The 19,862-nt window shown below is 48.6% G+C and overlaps 1 protein-coding gene across 2 annotated transcripts in view; it reads left to right on the forward strand.

The window, feature by feature from the left end:
* Positions 1-7,436: 7,436 nt before the first annotated feature.
* Positions 7,437-19,862, forward strand: part of LOC128342313 (class I histocompatibility antigen, F10 alpha chain-like) — a 30,690-nt gene continuing 18,264 nt past the window's right edge. Inside the window, exon 1 of one of the 2 annotated variants that reach the window (XM_053289500.1) lies at positions 7,437-7,525. The gene's annotated coding sequence lies outside the window, so the exon portion shown is untranslated. Of the gene's footprint in view, positions 7,526-9,135; positions 9,273-19,862 lie in introns of those variants that run through there. The other variant, XM_053289501.1, reaches the window with a different exon arrangement.

A 19,862-nucleotide genomic window follows, 5' to 3' on the forward strand; every position in this document is an offset into this window, starting at 1 on the left:
TGGCTCAGGTATGGCACACAGGAGGAGGAAAGGAGGAAGTTGATCCGATCAATCAATTTGACGGTACCTAGCATCTAGCAAAAAGAGGAACAAGTCGAGTTTCCCTTGGGGTATAGTATATTGTGGCTGCAAGGGTCTAGCTGTCCTGTCAGTGTCTCAAGGCTGTTAGTTTTGTGACTGCTTTGTGTGAGAGAAGTAATTTTGTTGCATGCTGTATGCTGTGATTCATCTGAATATTGGTAAGAAAATAAAACTGTTTTGATTAGATACAATCTCTTCACTTCTCCTCGTGTCTTCTTGGGTCTTGGGATTCTTGACAGCCAGGACCATCAAAAAGAACCCACGGTCTCTCTATTAGTGTGAGGATTTTTGTAGCCCTCAATTATTCCTGGTTGCGGGGATTTTGGGGTGTCAAAAATCTCTTACAACTATCCCTTTGATATGTATATTGCTAATCTCAGGGACTTCCTTCCTTCCTGCCTGCCACTTCCTCTTCCCTTCCTTCTGCCTTGCAACATGCAAGCTCCTCTCCCCTGCACCATGTGTGCAGAGATGCAGAATCCATCTGCATCCAGCTAGATAGATAGATTAGAGATTCTATCTCCTCACTTTCCTATCTAGAATGGAGTTCTCTAATAAAGACTCCTTATATTGATTTGAAACTATGAACTGGCTCCAATTTACTTTACTCTCAGCATACACGTATGCCTAACTAAATTCCTCTGTGTTGTGCCTCTGTGCACTCTGCTATAATGAAAAAAGGGGTTTCTCTTACCAGAGAGAATTCCCAACAGGAACACCAAGGTCAAACAGAGGGGGCGGTTTCTGAAGTCAGAGGTGCCAGCAGGATTTTCTGGGCCCAGTCCACTGTATGTGGACCCAGACCCCCCCCCCCGCCATATACCCAACTGGATGAAAACTGTGTGCTGAGCTGCAGACCCCACTGTCAGTGAGCAGAATGCACCAAGCAGCAGGTGACAGTGTTATCATGTTGTGTGAGAGACACATGACAGATTTAAGGCTGCCCTCAGCTGCAGCAATACTTCAAAAAAGGAGGCATAACTTACTCGATCCTGCTCTGTGGATGTGGCTGTTTCACTGCCGTTTCTCTGCAGAGACAGAATCAGAGAGTCAGAACTGGAAGGGATCTCCAGAGATAATCTATTCCCACCCTCTGCAGTGATCTTGTGGTACCACCCTCTGCAATGGCCTTGTAGTAGCAAGCATGAATTGCCCCATTTGCAAAGCAGGGTCCACCCTGGCTTGCATTGGAACTGGAGGCTACTAGGGTGAGGTCCTTTTCGGTGGTTGCACCTCATTTATGGAATAGCCTCCCCAGTGAGGTTTGCCTGGCTTTATCACATTGTTCTTTTAGACACCAAGTAAAGATTTTTTTGTTCACTTTTTAAATGTTGATTTTTTTTGAAACTGATTTTTTAAGAGTTTAAAAATTGCTTTGTTTTTTATTTTATATCCTCCTCCTTTTTTGGTCTGTTGTGATGTAATGTGTTATGTGTTTTTATCTGATGTTTCAATGTTGTGCTGTAAGCCACCCAGAGAACAACTTGTTATGGGGCAGCTAACAAATAAAGTTGATTTTATTACTACTACTACATGTGTGAGCACTGTAAGATCTTCCCCTTAGGGGACAGAGTCAGTCTGTGCTTGCATGCAGAAGGTTCCAAGTTCCCTCCCTGGCATCCCAGAGATTGGACAGAGAGACTCCTGCTGGCAATCTTGGCTGGCAGTCTGCGTGGACAGTACTGAGTTAGATAGACCAATGGCCTGAGTCGGTGAAAGGCAGCTTCCTATCTGAGCAGTGGTGCATCTAGGTAGAACTGGCGCTCGGACAACCCCGCCCCTCGCCGCCGCCGTGAGTCCCCCTCCTCAGTAAGGCCCCCCTGCATTTGGGGGGTCCTCCTGCCGCCACCCCACACCTGCCCCGCCACTGCCCCGCCCTGCCAAAAAGTTACCTGACTTTTGCTTTCAATGTGTGGGGCGGGGTGAGGGGTGAGTTGAACAGGCCTCCCACCACCTCGTGGTGACGGTGGTGAGCGGAGTGGGTCTGGAGTGGAGCTGTCTGGCCTAGCAGTCCTTTGCAAACCGCGAGGTGCTCCAGCACACCTGCGCAGAAAGTGCCTCGCAGTTTGTAAGGAAGGCTGGGCCAGACAGGTAGGCCCAGCGGCTGCTCCACTCACTATTGCCGCCATGGGCAGGGGTAGGCCTGCTCGGCTCATCCCCCACCTCTGCCCCACACATTGTCAGCAAAAGTAGGGTAACTTTTTGTGGGTCCTCAGTGCAGTGGGGCAGTGGTGATGTGGGCACAGGGTGTTGACAGGAAGCCCCCTGGAGGGCCCCCCCCTGGACCTTGGAGGACACGGGCTGGGGGGATTAGAGCTCCTCTGTATCTGAGATCTTAAAACCTCCCCAGCAGTTGCTGCTCCCATTATTTTCCAACAACCCACTGGGAAGGAGATCCCAAAAACTCTCGGGGAACTGTTATTACCACCTGTAGGGAGTATTTTCTGGTAGCAGACCAGCACCTGAGTAACCAGATTGCTTCTGCACCATCTTGCTTGGGAAATAATAAAATTTTTAAAATGCTGGAGGTCACTCAGGGCTTCAAAATAATATACCAGTCTTCTGACTGAACAAAATGTAAAAAAAAAAAAAAAGTAAGGAGGAGATTTATGCCAGATGCAGATCCCACAGAAGTCCCTGGAACTTCATTCCAAGTAAATATTGGAAAGCTTGGAGGGGATATTTTCTCTCTCTACCCCAGCTGCAGAAGAAGTGGACAGGTAAGGAGAGCTCTGCTGATTAATATTGTCTGGAGACGTAAAGATCTCAATAAAGCAGTTTATTTAGGAAATAACATCAGAGAGATAGATAAGCCTACATGTCTGGCTTACAGCTACATGCAGGAAGTCGGGAAGGGAGAAGGTGGAAGTCTCTCTCTCCAGGTGAGAGAATGAAACTATCAGTCTAACGAAGGTGAAATCAGGGCAGAGAAAGCATGGCCAAAGAGGGAATGTCTTTACTGGCTATCTCTACCACTAATGCTCCTAGTGTTCAATAGGATTGCTCATGCCAAGAGTCGATGCCATTAGGAGCTGCATCTCCAACAATAAATGTGCTTAGGATTGCAGTGAAACTTTGGGCAGGGGAGGAATTGCGTATATTTATGATCCCCAGGTACCTTGCACGCTCTGAGAACTTGGCAGGTGGATTTTGCAGGTTCATCATTAGGGGGTAATTTAACCAGCATGGCTTCTGCAAGGGCAAGTCTTGCCTCACTAACTTTTTTGAATTCTTTCAGTGTGTCAACAGGCAGGTGGGTCAAGGTGATCCGGTTGACATAGTATACTTGGACTTCCAAAAAGCTTTCGACAAAGTTCCCCACCAAGGGTTCTTGAGAATACTTAGCAGTCATGGGATAAGGGGACAGGTTCATGTGTGGATCGGTAGCTGGTTGAAGGACAGGAAACAGAGGGTAGGAATAAATGGACAGTTTTCACAATGGACGGAAGAAGAGCTTGATCGTGTGCTAAGCCCCAGCTGGGCATGAGAGTTTTCTGTTCTACCTCCTTCTGAAGCTGGGTGCGGAGTCTGGGTAGGGCATGTCTGACCTACCCAGCTGAGGCTTAGCACACAATCAAGCTCCCTGCTTTTGTCCTTGTTTATATTCACACATGATAGCAGAATGTGAATGCACATAGCTCCCAAACCTGGATAGGGCGCTGGAATTGCTTGAACTGCCATCATACGGAGGACAGATGTGTATATTTTGAATACTTTAATAGAGAAAAACTGTAAAGTGTCTTTTATAGGGTGCTGGAGTTGTGGGCGGTACCAATTTCTGGGGGTGCCCATTCTCGGTGTGAGTCTGCCACAGAATATCAGACACACAGCCCAGAACTGCATACTCATACCGGAAGAGCCGAGCAAATAAGTTCAGAGTTTGCTTACTGGTTTTTAAGATTCTCAGAGCCACCAGCAACCTCTTCCCATTGTCCAACAAGATGTCTCCTATATGGTCCAACGCATCATACGAGCCTGAAATGGGAGAAACACAAGTTGATCCAGACTGGTAGTAGCTCCTGCTGGATCCCAGGCAGAGATCCCAAGACCCTTGAGCAGAAGCATCTGTGGGCTGAACCAGCCAAGCACTGCCTCCATGCAAAGAGGTGCTCTATGCCAGGGATTCTCAACGTTGGGTCCCCAGATGTTATTGGACTTCAATTCCCATAATCCCCAGCCCTAGTGGCTTTGGTTGGGGATTGTGGGAGTTGAAGTCCAATAGCATCTGGGGACCCAACGTTGAGAATCCCTGCTCTATGCTACTGCAGAACCACCACCCCCTTCTCTTGGAAACCCACCAGCGCCCAGAACTGGAGACCAGAACTGGAGACCCTCAGGAAAGCTATCACAAGCTCTTTTGTTAAAAAGACCCTTGGACCTGGAGATATCATGCCGTGTTCATTTCATTTTACAGAGCAATGCAATTTGAAAGTTTTCTGCCTCTCCAGAGAAATGATGCTGGGTATTGACTAGTCCCTCTTAAAACAGGGCTGCTCATTTTTGGCCCTCCTATACCTCACATAATCCCTGGCGATTGGCCCTGTGGCTGGGGATTATGGGAGTTGTAGCTGGGGGCCAAAGTTGAGCAGGACTGCTCTAAAGGCATTATGGGCATTGCTGGAGGGCTGTAAAAGGTTCAATGCAGGGGAGGGGACAGAACATCATAGAGTGGCTCTCTATAGAGTGCCACAGTTAGCTTTCTAAGGATGGATGAAATGCCATGATGAAATCAAAGCCCTGAGGCTTCCAGCTGCCACTCTGCCACCTTCAGGGCACTCTTTGAACTGCCATTTAGTTCTGGAGCTCTTGAAAGCAAGGCTTGGCCAACCTGACTCTGGGGGCCACTCAGTCTTCAGGGTAAACCAGGCTATACAGTCAAATCAGATAACTGGCTGTCATCAGCCTCTGTCTCCCTGGGCTGATTTGCTGTGATTTATATACCGCCCTTCCAAAAATGGCTCAGGGCGGTTTACAATTAAAACAAACTTGTAAAACAATGAGAAGCTAAAAAAAAACAATAACACAACAATTAACAATTTAAAAACATTTTAAAACAAGAATTAAACATTGTCCCCAAACCCCAGCTCAAGAAGACACGTAGAGTTAATATGGATGAAAAGGGCCACAACTTTATTAACTATTACACAGGCATGGCAGACTGGAACACCAGGTGATTAATCACCCTTAGAGAACAGTGCGGGCCAATAGAAGCAGGTCAGAACTCTGAAGTCCTACCCATCACCCTACTGGGCGACACACCCTGGCTCGGGAATGGGCAGGTACACCCCACTCAATTCCTTCAAAGCCAACCCCCCCTTCTGTAAGAGAGGATCTGGATACTTCTAGGCATTCGTCCACCCATTAGGGTGGACGTCGACATTAGGAGTTGACATTAGAGTCTAGACATTAGAGTTACTTGACAGGGGAGCAGTCTGGCAATTTGTAGACTCTCCTTTGCTAGAGGTTTTCAAACAGAGGCTGAGCAGCCAGCTGTTAGGGATGCTGTTGTAGATTCCTGCACTGAGCAAGGGGATAGGAACATAGGAAACTGCCATATACTGAGTCAGACCATTGGTCTATCTAGCTCAGTATTGTCTTCACAGACTGGCAGTGGCTTCTCCAAGGTTGCAGGCAGGAATCTCTCTCAGCCCTATCTTGGAGAAGCCAGAGAGGGAACTTGAAACCTTCTGCTCTTCCCAGAGCGGCTTCATCCCCTGAGGGGAATCTCTTGCAGTGCTCACACTTCTAGTCTTCCTTTCATATGCAACCAGGGTGGACCCTGCTTAGCTATGGGGACAAGTCATGCTTGCTACCACAAGACCAGCTCTCCTCTGGATGGACTAGAAGATCTCCCACGTCCCTTCCAGCTCTATGGTTCTATATGATGATTAGCAGCAAAAGCCACTGGAGAGATGCTGTTCTGAAATGAACAGGGAGATATACTCTCCCCCTGCTAAACATAAGTGTCCAAATGACAAGCTTCTTCCTTGCCCAGTCAGCCAGGGAACATATACTGCTCCTGACCAGGAAGGAGAGCTGGTCTTATGGTAGCAAGCATGACTTGTCCCCTTTGCTAAGCAGAGTCTGCCCTGGTTTGCATTTGAATGGGAGACTACATAGGAACATAGGAAACTGCCATATACTGAGTCAGACCATAGATCCATCTAGCTCAGTCAGGATTGTCTTCACAGACTGGCAGTGGCTTCTCCAAGGTTGCAGGCAGGAATCTCTCTCAGACCTATCTTGGAGATGCTGCCAGGGAGGGAACTTGAAACCTTCCGCTCTGGGCTTCATCCCCTGAGGGGAATATCTTGCAGTGCTCACACACCAGGTCTCCCATTCATATGCAACCAGGGCAGACCCTGCTTAGCTAAGGGGACAAGTCATGCTTGCTACCACAAGACCAGCTCTCCTCCCTCCATGTGTGAGCACTGGAAGATATTCCCTTTAGGGGGTGGGGCTGCTCTGGGAAGAGCAGAAGGTTCCAAGTTCCCTCTCTGGCATCTTCCAAGATAGGACAAGATTTTTTTTATTGAACCAACAAACTACCAAAGCATACAGTACGTTGCCAAAGCACAATTATATACAAAGTGGTTGTTTGTACATGATATATCTACAAAGATTTACACACAAGGATTTGGAAACACACAAGTTATGAAGTATATGCTGGGCGAGATTCCTGCCTGCAGCTGTTACCCAAAACTCAGGTCTAGCCTAGCAGTGCTTAGCCGATTGACACAACCAGTGGGAGAGCATTTTTTAAAAAGTGTATTTCTCTGCAGAGAAATGGCACCTTCAGGAATAAATTCTCAAAGTGAAAGAGCGCTGAGCAAAAACAGCTCAGCGCTTATATGCCTTGTTCCAAGCATTACGACACACAGTACAGTATTTTTTCAACAATCACGACAGGTAGTTTCTGCCTAATTAGCAACTTCAGAGACTTGAATCATTGCCACCACAAAATACTTGGGTCCTCCTTGTTTATGCTCTTCCTGAAGCATTCCAGCTTGTTAGCTTGGTTTCTGCATCTGGGGGAGATTGCTTATGCCTTCAGTAACCCAAGGTCTCCAGAAAGGCTGAAAGAAAGTTCAGACTGGAAAGGGGCCTCTAATGCTATGGTTCTACAAAACCGAATCCCCACCACAGTCCTGTTTGCGGAAAAGGTTCAGTTTCCTTCCTTTGTTTTCATGTTTTCCCCTAAGCGCTGCTGGCGGGGGGTGGGGGGGGGCGGGGCGGGGGAGAGGCGCTTATTCTTTCGCTTTCTTTTCTTGTTTTGCCTCCCGCATTTGCGCGGCGACAGCTGCCTGGTAACAAGAGGGTATTTTTTTCTTATTGGTCAAATATTCCCTTCTCAGCCAATCACCGTCCAGGAGCAATCTGTTTTCTTGACTGTAGCGTCTGACAGCTGCTGCGTGTTTCTCTGCAGATAGAGACGGCGGATCTGGTGAGTTCTTCGGGATGGCGGGCAGGGGATTTGGGGGAGACCCTCATTTCTGGGTTGCTGTGGGCAGAGGACTTTGATTCAGGCTAAAACAGGCTGGTGGAGGAAGGCATTTGCTTAGCAGGGGGTGCAGATTTATAGTTCCCTTCCACCCAAAGCAGAAAGCTGGGGACCAGTGTTCTCTCTAAGAGGGATTCCCAGATGTTGTTGACTACAACTCCCATAATCCCCAAGCAAAAGCCATTGTAGCTGGGGATTTTGGAAGTTGTAGTCAACAACATCTGGGAATCCCTCTTAGAGGGAAAATTGCTGGTGATGTTTCTCCCCTCTGGTGTAGATTTAAGTAACACCTGCCGGCTTGTGCTAGGGGAATGTGCTCCATTTTGCCAAATATAGTGGGGAACAGGTTGTGTTGTTTGTTCTAGAGTGAAGAAAGTGGGTGGGGAAACCTCAGGTCAAGGGAACCTGAGTTCCCAGAGAGCCAGCAAACGGCAGAACATTAATTGCTCTTGCCCACAACCAACGTTAACTGCTAAGGAACTCCTTAGTGGCGCAGTGGTAAAAACTGCCGCCCTGTAACCAGAAGGTTACAAGTTTGATCCTGACCAGGGGCTCAAGGTTGACTCAGCCTTCCATCTTTCTGAGGTCGGTCAAATGAGTACCCAGAAAGTTGGGGGCAATATGCTAAATCATTGTAAACCGCTTAGAGAGCTCCGGCTATAAAGCGGTATATAAATGTAAGTGCTATTGCTATTGCTATTTTGTTCTGGGCTGTGAGCAGAGGTGCTCTTTCCTCTGGATTTCTGGGCCTACGTCCCGGCCTCCACACCCCTTGGGGGCCCCCAAATTCTCTTTAGTCTGTCCGGGGTGGTATAGTTGCTGTGACACACTACCAGCCCACACACCGTGCTGGGTGGCTGTGCATGACCTCTGTTTCAGAGACAGAGGGGAGGGAGTGGGGAAAGAAATATGTGGGATGGGAATATGTTAAGTTGCATGTTGAACTGTTTCTGTGACTGCATATTTGCATAAATGTATCTGTTTTCTATGCTTACATTCTTGTGAGTTCATTTGCTGTTTGTGCCCTCAGGAATCCATGTGTTAAAAACACTGCATGTGTCATGCGGTGTGTGTGTGTGTGGGGGGATGATGCTTAACTTGTGAGCGGGGGACCTTTAGGTCTAGGCTCCAAAATTACCTAGGTGTACCTCCGGGCTCCATACCCCCTCTTCAGTCTGTCCTGGCCTCCATCCCCAAATCCTCTTTAGTCTGTCCTGGGTGGTGTGGTCACAAGTTCTTATTGGCCAGATACTTAATGGAGAGGTTATCCTGTATGGAAGAAGCCCCAAGTCACACACCTCCTTACCCAGCCACTTGACTGGGACCAGTTTTGGCAATTTGGCATAAACAGCAGTCATTTCTTCCTGAGTTTCTCTTTCTGAAGTGGGTAGTTACAGGTTAACATTTGTGAATTAGGTTTGGGTAGCTTGAAAGATGCTGCAGCCAAGGACTCCTGTGTGGGATCACAGATGCCTGATCTGTGAGACTCAAAATAGCCTAAATAGGGACTGACAAAAGTTTTTATTTTATTGATCGTAATGTTTCTAGGGATTTGACTAGGAGTGGAAAATCAGTGAAAAGGAGGTCTTCTTGCCTGAACCAGAATCTCTCACCAGCCTCTGTTGGATTTGGAATATCCCACCCCGCACCCCGCTTAAATATTTCCTTTTCCAGTCAATCTCAGTTTCAGGTTAGAGAGAGACTCTCTCCTGTTTTATCTAATGGATCTACTTCAGTGGTGCCTTTAGGAACTGCCCTGCTTTTTGGGACTATTCTTGGGAATTCCTGTGTGGAAGACTCATATTCCCGTTTGAACAGAATTGTAATCAAATGTATCAGATTCATTTTCAGAACAGATGTCACTATGCTTGGCTCAAACACTAGGTCTGAGCAATGGTACAGGCATTTCCTCAATGGTCTGACTAGGTAGAAGGAAGCATAGAAAAGCTGAGGAAAGATGACACATTCCTTTTATTCCTGTATCTTGTTTTCCAAAAGACTTTTAGTCCATATGCTGAGCAACTGCCTTCATGTGATAATGAAGAAGAGCTTGACTTTTGTGGAGTGTGACCTTTTTGGTCACCATATCTTAAGAAGAACATCATAGAACTGCAAAAGGTGCAGAAGAGGGTGAGCAAGATGATCAGGGGCTTGGAGCACCTTCCTTATGAGGCAAGACTACAGCATCTGGGGCTTTTTAGTTTGGAAAAGAGGCAACTATGGGGAGACACGACGGAGGTGTAAAAAATTATGCATGGAGCAGAGAGCGGACAGAGATAAATTTTCCTCCCTCTCTCAAAACACTAGAACCAGGGTCATCCCATGAAACCGAAGATGAGGAAACTTAGGACCGACAAAAGGAAGTATTTTTTTCACACAGCGCATAATCTATGGAATTCTCTGCCACAGGATGTGGTGATGGCCACTAGCTCGGATAGCCTTTAAAGGAGCTATCCCTTTTTAAGCATGGTGTAGTGGTTAGAGTGCTGGACTAGGACTGGGGAGACCCGAGTTCAAATCCCCGTTCAGCCATGATACTTGCTGGATGACACTGGGCCAGTCACTTCTCTCTCAGCCTAACCTACTTCACAGGGTTGTTGTGAGGAAAAACTCAAGTATGTAGGACACTGTTCTGGGCTCCTTGGAGGAAGAGCAGGATATAAATGTAAAAATAAATAAATAAGAAATTCATGGAGGACAGGTCTATCAATGGCTACTAGTCTGGTGACTGTGGGCCATCTCCCACCGCAGAGGTGGGATACCTCTGAATCTCAGTGGCAGGGGAGCAATAGCAGGAGAGAGGAGAGCATGAAATCTTCCAGAGAGATCAGCAAGGCTCCCTCTAATTTTTTTTCATCCGTGTGCAGAATGAGTTTTGTTCTGTGTGGCATGATCAAGGCAGTGTGTGCACATGTGCACTGAGAGTGGGACCTTCCCGATTCCTCAGTGGGACCTAAAATTAACTGAGTGGACATTAAAAAAAAACTTGTGAGTGCATGCACATGGACACGCCTTAGAGGGAACACTGGCGCACAGAATGCAACCATGGACTAAGTGTGTTAACTGCCAATATTTTAACTGGCGGGCAGGGGAGATCTCTAAGAGTAAAGATGCCATATGGGAAAGAGGGCAGGTCTCCTGTACCTTTAAGAAATGTGCATAATATTTTGTAAGAAAACTGAGAAAAAGAAGTAGACTCACTACTTCTAACTTCTGTCTAAACAAGCTACTGGGCAGTTGTAATTGCTCCAGAAGAGCATATTTTGTCTTGTGGATTAATTATGAGAAGAGATTAAAATCTCTTGGCAAGAGCTCTTTTCCTAGGCAGAAAGGTTTGAAATCCATAACAGAATCATAGAGTTTCAGAATGGGAAGGGACCTTGAGGTCTTCTAATCTAACCTCCTGCTCAGTACAGGAAATGGCTACAGCCAGTAGCGGTCTGTGGGAGCCGTTCGGGGAAGGGGAAAGTGAGGGTGGGAAACAGTGCCTTTTTAAACACCGCTTGCCTCGTCCCAGCCTCCAGGTAATGTGATGTGGCTGACCCACTCCACTCTCAGCTGACCTCTGCATATGCATAGTGGCCATTTGAGCAGTTGACACGGCAGCCAAACATTGCTTCCAACACCCAATTTTTGTTTTTCTGTTTAGGCATTATTAGGATCTATCTATCTATCTATTTATTTATTTATTCATTCATTCATTCAATTTCTATACCACCCTTCCAAAAATGGCTCAGGGCAGTTTACACAGATAAATAAGATGGATCGCTGTCCCCAAAGGGCTCACAATCTAAAAAGAAACATAAGATAGAGACCAGCAATAGTCACTGGAGGTACTGTGCTGGGGGTGGATAGGGCCAGTTACTCTCCCCCTGCTCAATAAAGAGCATCACCACGGTAAAAGGTGCCTCTTTGCCCAGTTAGCAGGGCTACTTTCAAACCGAAAGCACTAAAGAGCTAACAGAGGTTCTATTTTTAAAAGAACTTTCTGTGCTCTGTAGTTTCCTCTTCTGAAAATGAAAGTCTGAGGATTCTAGTTTTGGTTTTGGTTTGTCCTGTGTAACCAGTTAGGTAAGCTTTGAATTTAATTTTGGGTTTTAAAAATCGCGCCCGATCCTGGCGGCGGCGCTTCGATCCTGGAAGCAAACCCGCCTGCAGAGCCGGCCTTTTAAACAAGGTTAAGGGAGCCAGCACTCCCTTGGCCCCGTTTTCTTGATCATGTGCAGTGCCAGCTGCTTCTAGCCGGTGAAGGTCGCCCACCCCTTTTAGTGAAGGGTGCCCACCTGTTGCTGCAGGGATCCCCCAATACACCATGCACTCATGCAGTGCATTATGGGATTTCTGGGGGCTGGGATGACGTGTCCTGGCCCCCAATCCTCCACACTGCCTGGGGCAGCGGAGGATCATGTGGGCGCATGGTAGGCACACCCAACAATGGATGAGTAAGTCTAGCCCTTCTCACTGATCATGAGAAAGGGCTCAATAGGGACTTAGTCACACACACTTCCTCGAGATAATCATCTGAAAAACAACTTGGAAATCCCCAAGCTTCCCTAACGTTGCTGCTAATTATCTTGAGAGGAAGATAATGCTGGGGGACTGCAGGGCATGGAATGGCTGGAATTGCTTCCGGGGCAAGGCCTGGGTGGTCCTGGAAGGAGCATGTAGCCCTACTCTCCAGCTCACTGGGCAGGCTATGACAGCCACCTACAAGCATTTTCTGGGTGAGAATGCCACAAAGAATACCCTGAGGGGGAGTCACTGTGCTAAGCTGAGGTGGGAACCCCCTTCCCACTGAGATCAGTAAAGTCTTTCAGAACTTATTTTGTGTACTGTTTTATGTTCCGCTTGCATTTAGAATCCTTACACTATTTGTTTGGTTCCTGTTGCATTTAGGCTATTCCATATTTTTTCCCCTGTCTGGAGACCATCAGTATGGGATCAGGCACTGAGCATGCTCAAGACAAGACCGGACATTGAACTTGTAGATCCTCCCACCATCTGGAGGCTTCCCCAGTTCCGGTCTTGTCTGCTCAAGGCTTGGTCGCATAGAGATTTGCTCTGCAAGGATTTCTACTTTCTTTATCTTCTGTGTGCAAGGGTGGGAAGGAGACTGCCTTAGCTTTTTCTTTCTTTCTTTACCAAACTAATACTAAAATTCTTTTTCCTTTATAATCTGGCTAATTGATACTTTCACTTTTGTTTTTAATGTTAGTTTGTTTGGCGGTTTTTGGAATTGGGCATCATGGAGGTAGCACACGCTGAAGAGCTCCTACAGGGCTCGTTATCTGAGGGCACTGTGGCACCGGATGGGCCCCCTCAAGACCCTCTGCCCGATTTGGGCGACCCCTCTACCTCGGGGACGGCCTACCCCGCTCTGGCGGCGGCCCCTCCCCCGCCCCAACTGCTTTCCCCACGGAAAGCCAAGAAAAAGACAAACAAGGAGAGCAGGGACAAAACAAAGAAGGCAAAAATAGCTCTCGGGGGCTGTGAGACTCAGTGAACGCCTGCTTCTTCAGGCGGTATGCAAGCGCTCCCGCCGCCAGCGAGACAACAAGAGCAAAAAGAGCAAGGGAGACGCCGTTCCTTCGGGTGAGTCTGTCTCCCCCAGCACCTCGCCGGTGCTCCCCTCCGGCAGCGCTGTGACTGTGCCGCCGCTTTCCCTGGCCGCGCCTGCCCAGGTCTCGGCCGAGATTCACCCGCCCGCCCCTTTGCAGGGCAATACGGAGCCTCAGTTTATCTCCCCTGCTCCGTTAGCGGGTTTGGCAGTTACCAGCGCGGGGGCTTCTATTCCTCAGCTGCCCCCCGATGTCGCTAGCTGGCTAAAGGATTTCTTTTTGAAAGAGTGCCTCCCGTTACTCCCGGGCCAGCCTTCCTTGCCTCAGGGCGGTTCTCTGCATGTCCCCTCCACGCTGCCTTCCTTGATCCCGGCGCCCATTGCGCGCGCCCCCAGGTGCCGCGGATGACTCTCTTCGTCGTCTCCAGCATCCAGTCCCCGCAGGGATGCCATTCCCCCCTTTGAAAGGGGCCGTTTCGCGCCGCTTTGTCTCCCAAAGCGCCAAAGACGCAGACGCTCCTCCTCCTCCTCTAGCTCTGAGCCTGCTATTCCCGTGCCCAAGCTTCCTAGGCGAGACGGAGACCTCCCTCTCCCAACCCCTTCTCTTCCACTCCACGTCCCAACAGCCCCTCCTCCACGACCCAATCCTGTCCTGCCCTCCCTTCCAGTTTTACCTACTCTGCCCCCCTCTGAAGGGGAACTGCCTAAGGAGACAGAAGGGAACCCTGACAGGGAAGAAGGGGAGCTTTCTGAGGAGGAGACTACTCCTTCCCCTTCTGTATCTCCTCGCCTATTTTCCTCTCAAGACTTTGATGTCATTTTGTCTAAGGCTAAAAGGGCTATTAAGGATGTTTCATTGGATGATGTGGTTCCCCCTTCAGAATTTGACCAGGAGGTTTTTCCCTCTACTTCGGGGGCTTCAACTTCTGTTCCATTTCCCACTTTATTTAAACAAGTTATGTTAGCAGAATGGCAAAATCCTGCCTCCTGCAGGCCTATTGGAACTCTCCCTAAGAAACATTATAATCTCTCTAATGAGGTGTCAGCCCTCCTAGCCACCCCTAAGGTGGATCCCCCTGTCGTTCAGATGGTATCGGGTTCTATTTTGAATATGGAGGGTCAAGAACAACTCAAATCTACTGAAGACAAAAAGAATGACTCTATTTTAAAAAAGGCTCATGAGGCATCAGCCACAGTTATCAAGATGGCTACCACTAACTCTATTTTTGCTAGGGCCTCTATTCTGTGGATCAAACAGCTTATGACTCTGGTTCCCCCGGGCCATACTCAACTTCGTCAGGGCCTAAATAAGTTGGCAAAGGCTTCCGCCCTTATGGCGGATTCCAGCCTGGATTGTGTACAGTATGCATCACGGGCTCTGGCTTCAGGGGTTGCCCTGCGTAGGTCTCTGTGGCTCAGAGGGTGGCAGGTGGATTCAAAGTCAAAAATGGCCCTTCAGGCCACCCCTTATTCAGGTAATACTCTATTTGGGCCTCCTCTGGACTCTGTGCTGGTGGATTCAAAAGATAAAAAGAAGGTCATGCCCACTGGCAGGCGAGACTTTCGCAGGGGCTCACGGGGGCAGAACTATTCCTTTCGTGGCTATAGACAATCTCAGTTCCATTCCTTTCCCAGACCAGGAGATTCCAGACAACCTCCTTTCAGAAGCTCCTACAGACCACAATGGAGGCCCAGGGGCAGAGGTTCCTTCAGACACCAAGGCATTAAGCCCGCTAATCCGTCCACCCAGTTCGGCAAGCAACAATGACTACCCGCCCATCGGGGGCAGACTTCAGCTGTTCGCCCTCACTTGGCAGTCCACCACTCAAGACTTGTGGGTCCTGGACACCGTGGCCCAGGGCTATACTATAAAGTTTGCTCATTCTCCACCAGACTTCTTCCTAACCAACCCCCCTCTCCCGGAAGGCCGAGAAACATCATCTGATGCAGGCAGCGATTCAGCATCTTCTCGACATCAGGGCGATCGAGATGGTTCCCTCCACCGAAGAATGTTTAGGCGTCTACTCGCTTCTCTTTTTGGTGCCAAAAAAGGATGGGTCCAGTCGGGCGGTCCTGAACCTCAGGCAGCTCAATCGCTACGTAAAGAAACAGAAGTTCCGCATGGAAACAGTGCGATCCATCAAACAGTCCATTCTACCCAACGAATTTCTAGCATCCATCGATCTCACCGAGGCCTATCTACATGTGCCTATCCACCCGACGCACAGGAAGTATCTCAGGTTCTTCTACAACAACCGCCACTATCAATATCGCGCTCTCCCGTTTGGCCTATCCACGGCACCACGTGTGTTCACGAAGCTCATGGCAGCGATGTCCGCACATTTGCGCCTTCAGGGCATTCGGATCCATCCGTACCTCGACGATTTACTCGTGAGAGCGCCTTCATTCGAGACGGCTTCACAACACCTGCAGACCACTCTGGACTGCCTCAGGGACCATGGTTTCGTGGTGAATCGGGACAAAAGCCACCTTCTCCCCTCTCAGTCCCTCCAACACCTGGGGGTGGTCTTCCATACCGTCCCAGCTCTGGTGACACTTCCAGAAGACAGACGGACCAAATTGGTGGACACCCTCCGACCTCTCCTACACGCCGACAAAGCGGACGTGATGCTACTGGCTCAGATCCTGGGAATGATGACAGCAGCAATGGAATGTGTTCCTTGGGCCAGATGGCACTCCAGACCACTTCAGTGGCTTCTACTGCCTCACCAGGATCTGATTTCCTCGGGCTCCCTCATGGAGGTGCCCCTTACCAACAAAGTTCGCAAGTCCTTCCTATGGTGAATCTCCCCAGCTCTACGGTCCGGCCTCCATTTCACAGAACCAGACAGGATTCTGGTCACCTCGGATGCCAGCCGGTCCGGCTGGGGGGCAGTCTGCCTGGGTCAGCCAGCACAGGGACTCTGGCGCTCAGAGGAAAAAGCCTGGAGCATCAACCGTCTGGAGTTTCGAGCCGCGAGGTTGGCCCTTCTAGCCTTCCAGGACCTCATTCGGGGAGCCCACGTACTTCTCAGGACCGACAACACTACCACCAAGGCACACATAAACCACCAAGGGGGCACCCGCTCCAAGAGCCTGATGGCAGAAGCGAACCTCCTATTCGAATGGGCAGAGAATCACATTCTCTCTCTCAGAGCGGAACACCTGAGCGGAGTGAACAACACAGTAGCGGACTGGCTAAGCAGACGATGGGTCGATCCATCCGAATGGAGACTCCATCCTCGAGTCTTCTTCCAGATCACACAACACTTCGGCACCCCCTTCATCGACCTGTTTGCTTCTCACCTCAACTCCCAACTGCCCAACTTCTTCTCGAGATTCCTCACCCCCTCCGCCATGGGCACAGACGCTCTCGCTCTCCCATAGCCAAGGACTCTTCTTTATGCCTTCCCTCCTATCCCGATTCTCAATCAGGTGGTCAGGAAGATCCGGTCGGAACAGGCGGAAGTAATTCTGATCGCCCCGTACTGGCCGCGACGGGCATGGTTCGCAGACCTAGTCAACATCAGCACGGCTCCTCCGTGGCGTCTTCCTCAATGTCGAGACCTCCTGCGTCAAGGACCTATACTTCATCCAGATCCCGACTGGTTCCAGCTCTGCGCATGGAAATTGAACGCAGGCACCTAGAGTCTCACGGCTACTCCCCTCAGGTTCTGAGTACCATCTTGGCTTCCAGACGCCCATCCACTCAGCGCATCTACCAGACTACATGGGCAGCCTTTTCCGGTTGGGCCCACAAGAAACATCTTGAACCCCTCTCGGCAGGCGTTGCAGACGTCCTGGAATTCTTACAAACCGGTCTGTCGCTACATCTCAAACCGTCCACCTTGTGGAGACAAGTTTCCGCTTTGGCATCAGTTTTAAAGATTTCTGACCCCAGTACTCATTCCCTTCATCCACACATATCTCGCTTTCTCAAGGGAGCTTCTAACCTGGCTCCTCCTCCGGTTCCCCGTTTCCCATCTTGGAATCTCAACAAGGTGCTGAACGCCCTGACAGCCCCTCCCTTTGAACCTCTCAGTTCCATTCCGTTAAAATTGCTATCATACAAGACTCTGTTCCTTGTGGCAATTACTTCAGCTAGGAGAGTATCAGAGTTGGGAGCTCTATCCGCTAGAAAGGAATTCTGCGTTTTCCTTCAGGACGAGGTCCGCCTCACCCTGGACCCTACCTTTCTGCCAAAAGTCAATTCTATATTTCATCGAGCTCAGGAGGTCATCCTTCCATCCTTTTGCCCCAATCCTTCGCATCCTTCTGAACAGCGTTGGCACAAATTGGATGTGAGGCGTGCATTGCGCTTCTACATGAGACGCACCAAGGACATTAGGAAGTCAGACACACTATTCGTGTCCTTTTCCCCTCACAACCTGGGTCAACGGCCTTCTAAGTCATCCTTAGCAGCTTGGATTAGGGCATGTATTAAACTGGCCTATGATAGTCTCGGTATCATTCCACCGTTAGGCATTACAGCTCACTCTACCCGCAGTGCGGCGGTATCAGCAGCATTCTCCGCCAATACGCCGCTGGTCGACATTTGTAGGGCGGCAACCTGGAGTTCGGTTTCTCCCTTTATTCGTCATTACAAAATTCCGTCGTTCTTGGAGCCTCAAGCGGCTTTCGGTCGCAGAATCTTGCAACAGGTTTTATGACATCCTTCCCCCCCCAGGGACATCATCTTTTCCGGCTTGGGCATGTCCCATACTGATGGTCTCCAGACAGGGGGAAAAGGAACATTGGGTCCTACCTTGTGAAGGGTCCTTTTTCCCTCGTCTGGAGACCATCAGGCCCGCCCGGATGTCTTCCTGGTTGGTTTTGGGGGGTTTTCTCGCTTTTGGGTAGAAGCAGCTCTCCAGGGTTTTAGTTGGCCTTTCTTCTCCGCTTCCTCTGACTTCAATGTATCTTTGGTCGGTTCTGCATGTTGAAGCTGTCCTCTAGTTCTTGTATATGTTGCTATTGATATGTTTGCAGAGCAATTCAGGTCCTCTTCACCTTTCGCTACAATCCCGGAACTGGGGAAGCCTCCAGATGGTGGGAGGATCTACAAGTTCAATGTCCGGTCTTGTCTTGAGCATGCTCAGTGCCTGATCCCATACTGATGGTCTCCAGACGAGGGAAAAAGGACCCTTCACAAGGTAGGACCCAATGTTCCTTTTCCAGTTTGGTTCATAATTAATTGCTTTGGGCATGATTCCATGGGGAAGTGGAACAAACCACTAATAAATTTCCCTTGTCTCTCACATATACTCCACACACCATATCAAACAGACGGTGCTTATGTGCATTTAGGGTCAAGAACATAGCCATTTAGCTCAGTATCTCTGCCATCTATCTCAGTATTGTCTACAGCAGGGCTGCTCCACTTTGCCCCCCAGCTGTTTTTTACTTGATTGGTTGATTAAGTGCCATCAAGTCTCTGTCAACTCTTTAAGGGCCACATAGAAAGATTCTCTCCAGGATGATCTGTCTTCAACTTGGCCTTGAAAGTCTCACAGTGGTGCATTCATTGCTGTTGTAATCCGGTCCATCCACCTTGTTGCTGGTTGTCCTCTTCTTCTCTTTCTTTCCACTTTTTCCTGCATTATAGACTTCTCAAGGGAGCTGGATCTTCACATAATGTGTCCAAAGTATGATAGTTTGAGCCTGGTCATTTGTGCCTCAAGTGAAAATTCTGGATTGATTTGTTCTGTGATCAATTTGTTTTCCTGGCTGTCCATGGTATCCTCGAACATCTCCTGAACTAAAGTTCAAAAGTTTCTACCTTGCTTCTTTTAAGTCCAGTTTTCGCATCCATAGAGTGTCATGGGAAAAACCATGGTCCGAACGATTCTAATCTTTGTAGGTGTAGACACGTCACGGCATCTAAATATCCTTTCCAAGGCCTTCATGGAAACCCTACCAAGTGCTAGTCTGTGGCATATTTCGACTGCTAGATCCTTTACTGTTGATGGTCAATCCTAAAAGGCAGAAGCTATCCACACCACTTCAGTGTCTTCATTGTCAATTCTGAGGCTGGTTGCTGTACCCGTTGTAATTAGTTTAGTCCTCTTTACATTTCGTTGTAGTCTCATTTTTTCACTGTGCTCCTTGACTTTCTTTACAGTTCTGAGGGTGGTTGCTGTACCCATTTTTGACTACAGTTCCCATAATCCCCAGCCACAGCAGTCAATGGCCAGGGATTATGGGAATTGTAGGCCAACATCTGCAGGAGGGCCAAAGTTGAGCAGCCCTGGTCTACAGATTGGCAGTGGCTTCTCCAAGGTTGCAAACAGGAGTCTCTCTCAGCCCTATCCAGATATTGGAATCTTCTTCAGGCAAGCATGCAGATGTTCTTCCCAGAGCAGCTCTTCCCCTAAGGGGAATATTTTACAAAGCTCACATGTAGTCTCTCATTCAAATGCAAATCAGGGTGGACCCTTTTCTAAGATTAATTGCTTAGTTAACTAAAATTAAATGTGGATGCGGTAAGGTACTGAAGGATCATTAGACAAATTCATGGAGGACAGGTATATCAATGGCTACTAGTCTAATGGCTATGGGCCACCTCCAGCCTCAAAGGCACAATTCCTCTCAATACGTTGTAATAATAATTAGGTCAATTTAATTACGTTGCTGTATTATTATGCTTTTTATGAAATCTATCGTTTTACCTGTCTTTTGCCCTGTACTTCATGCTGGTCTTTGACCATAATAAAGATTGATTGA

The sequence above is a fragment of the Hemicordylus capensis genome, chromosome 2 (assembly GCF_027244095.1).
Source record: "Hemicordylus capensis ecotype Gifberg chromosome 2, rHemCap1.1.pri, whole genome shotgun sequence".
In the NCBI taxonomy this organism is placed as follows: Eukaryota; Metazoa; Chordata; class Lepidosauria; order Squamata; family Cordylidae; genus Hemicordylus; species Hemicordylus capensis.